The sequence below is a fragment of the Monodelphis domestica genome, chromosome 7, assembly GCF_027887165.1.
Source record: "Monodelphis domestica isolate mMonDom1 chromosome 7, mMonDom1.pri, whole genome shotgun sequence".
NCBI lineage: Eukaryota > Metazoa > Chordata > Mammalia > Didelphimorphia > Didelphidae > Monodelphis > Monodelphis domestica.
Window position 1 is genome coordinate 35049861 of NC_077233.1, and position 6279 is coordinate 35056139.

Genomic DNA, 6279 nt, shown 5'->3' on the forward strand with positions numbered 1-6279 from the left:
ATATACATATGTATGTATGTATACACACATAGTGGTAAATAAAAATGAGGAAGATCAGTAGCATGAGTGTGTATACAGATAGATATATCTCCCAGGAAGAAAAGGAAGAGAAACACAGATGTTATATGTAATGCTGCAAATAAGAAAAACCTCTACTTTAATTCTATAATCAGTTTATAGGAATAGTCATTATAGAAAATTAATAAATATTCCTCCTGTGTCCAAACTCCAAAGCAGCTGTTGAATAAAGACATTTTCATTTGTGGAATATATGGTAAACTAGGCCACGGGGGAAATAGGGATGTAAAACCATCATATTAAAAGCAGTTGTTTGCATCCTACAAAGTCATTTCAATTTTTGAAATCTCAGGAGAATGTTATTTCTTTAGCTCTTATACACTAATACTGCTGTGAATAATAAACATCTTCAAAATAGAAATGTGGAGGAGAGGTGCTTTTTAAAAAGTGATAGTATTTGTATCTCTTTAGGTTTGCTTGCCCTTTAAAAATTTTCTCTGGCTATATTTTTAAAAGTTCTCTGGTTATATTTTTTAATTTTTGATATGTAGCTCTGAAGAGTCTCACATACCACCTGTTGCCTGTTGGATACCACTTGAATTAAAATTCCAAATTTCCTTACTCAGATCATTTCTCTTTTTCTTATATTGTTACATATAAATCTTGCTAAGCAGAATATTCAGTGATGGTGGGAAAAAAGTATCATTTTAAGCCATATCTTTATTTTTTAATGGATGCAATACTCATTAAAAAGCAAAAGAATCCAAAAGCAAAGATGAAGACTGCAAAAGCATTCTTGTGTTAAAGTAATTCATATTCAGTTGTACAGGGTTACATAATATTCCCTGGTGTACAATCATTAGATATTTTTAGGACAGTTCTAGAGTTGAAGATGTTGTTTTGGTCCTATAGATGTTCTTCACCCTTAGAGGTAAAGGTCAGGCTTCCAACAGTACTCCACCATTTAATATGTTACCTACCATTGATTCTCTAGTCCTAGCCAGGCTACCTGGTGAACAAAGCCACCAAAAAAAAAAAAAAGTTCCTTCTTTTGGTGAAGTCAGTGTCAAGGGCCAGGAAAAGGGTGGTCTCCTTCCAAAGTAAGGAGACAGGAATCCCTTGGGTTAAATAGCCTAAAAGCAAACGTTTCTGAGGCTCTCTTATCTACGGTATGCATCTTCATTACCTGTTCTGGACAGGTTCCTCACGTGAAACTTTCCTTGACATCAGTGAGTATTTCAGATGCACCAAGCAAAGAGAAATTCAAATCCATCAGGCATGTTGGAGAAGATACAACTGCCCTTTTGTTAAACATCTGAGCCAGATACTGAAAGCTTCAAGTAAATGAAGGGCTCTAGCATCATAATCAGAGGGAAATATCCATTCATTTTTATTTGTCTGCTCTATAATATTCCATAAGGACAAACATATTACATCTTATTTTTCAAATAGAGAAATTGGCTTTTATTATATTCAACAAGGATTTAAAAGATCATGAATAGATCTCAAATTTGTTTCTGCATTATTAGGTGCCTTTAATACATACATCCACTTCAGATGTGGGACTGAAGTCAGGTTTGCAACAAGTTTCACAGACAAAAGGGAAATCTTCATTCTAAAATCCTCTAGTCAATTTTGTATATGAAACTGTCTAGTGTTGCATTATTAAAGAGCTACATGTCCATTTGGTTTATATTAGCAGGAAACTTAACTGCAGCTTAACATATTGTTCATTTTCAACACTCTCATGTTGCATTCATATGGAGTACATTTGATTTCTTGATCAGTAATCAAGTGGAAGTTTCTTTTTGGCAATTAGAGCATGAAGGGTTGAAAAGAAAGGGCATGGGAGTAGAACGCCACCTTTTGGTAGAAAACTAAATAGGTATTCACTTTTTAAAAAACAGATGCTTCCTACCATTATGTTAATGCAAAAAATACTCATCCTCTATCCCCATTTCATCACAGTAACAACCAAAAGAATGGCAAACAATTACCAACATGGTTATGTGTGTCTATAAAGAAATTCTAAAAAGTATTAACAGCATCCCATGTCGCTACTGCATAACCAAACAAGTATTAATCTCTTCCTCCTGAAAAGATTACATTTTTCAACTGCGATAGTGGGGTGGTTATGTGCATGTATTCATTACATTCAGGTGTGTTTGAATGTTCTGGGGAAAATGTTCAAGAATAAACACCTTGAAAGAGACATTTGAATGATGCGTGATCTATGATGCAGTCATTTGGCCAAGGTTTTAACCCAATCCCTTTGTGGGTTAAGTTAGTGTCAGGGAAGTAATCTGTTCTACACCCCATATCTGCTGCATCACGCAATGGTTGCTGGTTCATGATAAAAGGGCTGAGGTTGAGAGCAGAATAGTTTAAAATAACCATAGCCACTATAGTAACGATTAGAAAGAAAAAAAAAAAGCAAACACCAAGCTTATGTCAAATATATCATTTCTCATGCAGAAGTCCTTCATATACAATTAGCAACATATTTTGTAGAGTTTAAAACATAAAATCAAATTGATTGGCAAGATACAATCGACATACCCTTCAAAACTAGCTTTAGTCAAACTTAGTTGTATTCTTGGTTTTTTTTTTTTTTAAACCACTTGCAAATCAAGCCACTAAATCATCTCTGTAAACCATGATTAATTCCTTTGACATTAATCGCAGGTGACTTCTCCCTCCTGCTACTCCAATGAGACTGCTAATTGTACTCCAATTGTTTACCTTTGTATTGTTTTATGAGTGCTGGGAGAGAGAAATGGCAGATATTCCCCACTAGGCCAGAAACAAATGCCAGACAGGTTTGGGGAAGGGCATACATATGCTATGACTACATCTGGTTAGTAAAAGCGTTATTTTTTTTGTTGTTTTCTTTTTTATGGAGGTGATGACGCCTCCATAATTATAGGTGTTGCTGTCTTAAACCCCAGAATATTTCCAAACCACTGTGGTGCCACACCCCCCAGCCTCCCTGAGCGGTTCCTCTGGATTCTTTTCCAGTTTTCTAACAGGTTATAGAATATGGATAAAACATCTGTAGAATTACATTAAATATGATGAGGAAAAAAGAGATGGTTTCATCCAGACCTTCTTTCTGAAGTCACCATGTAGCATGTTAGGAAAAACTCTTGTTACATTTCCATATAGACCACAAGTAACTTTTGTAACCTGAAAAAAAATAATTAAAACTATTGTTTTAATACTATCCTAAGGCAGTGTACTTAAGTCTCTGAGAGTCTGTGAGTAATTGTGTATCTGAATTTAAAATGAGATTTCAGATGTAAAGCAAAGTTCTGATCTCAATCTCTTAAAAGTGCTTTGGCTTATATTTAGAATTCAAGAATGTCAGGTTGTGTTACAATAGGCATTGTTCAGTAGGGCTAGAGAGAAGAGCTTGTTTATATGAGGAGGTAAATAGAGTAAAGGGATCTTACTTAGCTCAGGAACACAGAATCTGAGGTCCTCAGTTTCTAAAGAAGACCAGAGAATCCAAAGAGTAGGGTTGACATTTTTGTCAGTAAAAACATAATCACTTAAGTTTGGAGTATTTAAAGATCAATAGCTATGAAAAATAACAGTCTGAGACTGCTACTTTCAGGCAGGCATTCTCTAGAGCTGATATTGAATTCCCAGATCTATACTCCACACACAAAGATTTAAAATCTGAAGGTGTCCTGTGCCCATACAGCCAGATTACTGTACCTAAAGAAAGGAGTCTTAAAGTTACTGAAACTAACAAAAATGATACTGCTCCAGTAGGACAAGGGTTCTTTTGTTCGGAGAGCTTCCACTGAAGATAACAGTGACTAAACTACAAGAATCAGACCAAAGAATGAGAATAAAATATCCAAAAAAAAAGAAGTGTTTTATATTAATAAGTTGTTTTGAAAAAATATAAATAAATGGCAAATACCCGCGAAGTCTATTTTGCTTTCTTCCTGATTAGAAATTTGTGGCTTTAATTGTGAACATATCAATTGCTATTTAAAAGATTATAAAAAGATAAGAACTTCCTTCTAAGATGCAGCTAGGATGCTTTATTAATGATGCAACTTTTCTGTCTTTATTGCTATCTTTAAGAAGTCCTAAGCAAAATTGTGGGAGGTGACATTTGTCCTTGTTCCCCCTCCCCCACCTACCTTTTCTACTAAAATTTCCATCCTTTTAGCCTGTGTTCTCACCCCAGGCATTCAGTACTCTCATACTCTCTAAAGTCCTACCCACAGAGAGAACATCTGATAAACTGATGAGAGAGAGAGAGAGAGAGAGAGAGAGAGAGAGAGAGAGAGAGAGAGAGAGAGAGAGAGAGAGAGAGAGAGAGAGAGAGAGAGAGAGAGAGAGAGAGAATATTTAATGTGTAACCACTCCTTGGAGAATTTACATTTTACAAAGAGACCTTGGGAGATGGCAAGGCTTTCATACTGGAAAAACCTTAGAAGGCTCCTTCATTTAATAGATGAAGAAATCAAGACCCAGAAAACATAAAGTGAATTACCCAAGATCACAACGGTCTTAGGGGCCAAGCTGGGACTAATGCCCAGGTCCCACAATTCCTAGTATGTTCTTTCTACCTTACGCATACTCATACAGAACAAATGAATGAGTAGACATTTATTAAGCTCCTACTATGTTCCAAGCACTAGAAGCAATACAAAATATAGAAGTGAGACCAATTCTGCCCCTATGGAACTTACATTCTAATGGGGGGGAGGGGAGGAGGCAGGTAGGAAAACAACACTGATAGGTAAGTGGTAACTGGGGAAGAAAGTTTTAGTTTGGGGAGCCACAAGATGGTGAGTGGAACCATCAAAAAGTCAAAGTTTACATATTTCCCAGAACAAAATATACAGAGAAGACAAGGTGTATCTTTTAAGGGAAAGGACAGATGGCAAGATGTCTAGGACATATACAGCAGGTTATGTGAGCTAGCACTCAGTCATCAAACAAAACAAGTCAAACCCTAGGGCAGATTTCAAAGCTGCCTAGATTAACTCCTCTAAGGAGTTGGGGAATAGAATCTGGTCCTGAGGATACTTTTCCAGATGAGGAGAAATAGTACAGCCAAGAGGTGGCAAGATATCCAGAAAAATGACAACATAGAACCTGAAATTTAGAACTAGAAAAACCTCAGAGACCACTGATTCCAACCCCTCTCATTTATAACTTGGGAAACTGAAACCCAAAGAATTTAAATGACTTGGCTATGGTCACACAGGTAGTGGCAGACAGGATTGGAACCCCTGGTCCTCTGATTCAAAAATCAGTGCTATCTATTTTGAGTGGTACATGACTTTCCAGGGATCCAAAGCCACCTAATAATAATCGTAGCTAATATTTACATGAAATTTTCAACCACTTTTATAAAATCAGTTATTTAAATAAACTTTTAGATAAATTATCTCATTTAGTCTTTCCAGCAACCTATAGTACATGTACGATCTCCTTGCACAGAAGAAACACAGAGATGTCACAAAGGGTCAAGCTCAAGATTATAACCCCAGTCTTCTGACTCCAAGCCTATTTTACTGTTTGCTTCTCTACTTATGCTATCTGCTCAGATGCTAAAAGGAAGGTCTGGTAGAAAGGGCCAGAAAAGATATTTTTCTTCCTCCTTAGGGACCTCAGGACAATAGAAAAGGCTCCTCTAGAGGTAGTAGCCTGGGAATGTCTTCTCTGATTCAGATGCTCTGACTGTGCTCACTGAGAGGAGTAATATTGATTATAAGATTTCTTCTAACTAGCACAGGGCTGGCCAATGAAAACACATCTCTTATCAATATGCACAGCATGCGTGGCCTGATATATTTCCCCACATGGACTTTGAGACATGGAAAATGACTGGAAATCTACCTGTTTCCAGTCAATTTGCCAAAAGAAAGGCTGATTGGCCTCTGCGCCAGAATTGAGCATGCTTGTATGAGACCTCAGTGACTTGACCTTATTCTCTTTCCTGCATGACTGCATTCACATGAAGATACAACTGACTGCTCTTAGCCTTCAGGTGGGAAGAAAAAGAGCTACTCTCCGCACCTGGGCTGACATGAAGCCATGAGCACCTGACCCTGCTGTTGCGTCTGTCCTTGTTTCTATTCTTTCCAGCCTTAGGTGAAGAGTATTGGAGACAAAATTGATTAGACTGCTATTTTGTGTGTTCCAGAGGGTTAGGAGATCATCAATAGTTGGGGACCTGGAATCTATGCCAGAATTTTGAGGCAACTAAGCCAAGTTAGGGATGAAGCTTCT

General features: G+C 37.0%; 1 protein-coding gene across 9 annotated transcripts in view; it reads right to left on the bottom strand.

Moving 5' to 3' along the window:
• FOXP1 (forkhead box P1) overlaps positions 1 to 1055 on the bottom strand; it is a 661259-nt gene extending 660204 nt beyond the window's left edge. For all 9 annotated transcript variants that reach the window (XM_056804416.1, XM_056804414.1, XM_007500086.3 and 6 more), the window contains exon 1: positions 1 to 1055. This exon is cut by the window's left edge and continues 1760 nt beyond it. The gene's annotated coding sequence lies outside the window, so the exon portion shown is untranslated.
• Between the last annotated feature and the right edge of the window lie 5224 nt (positions 1056 to 6279).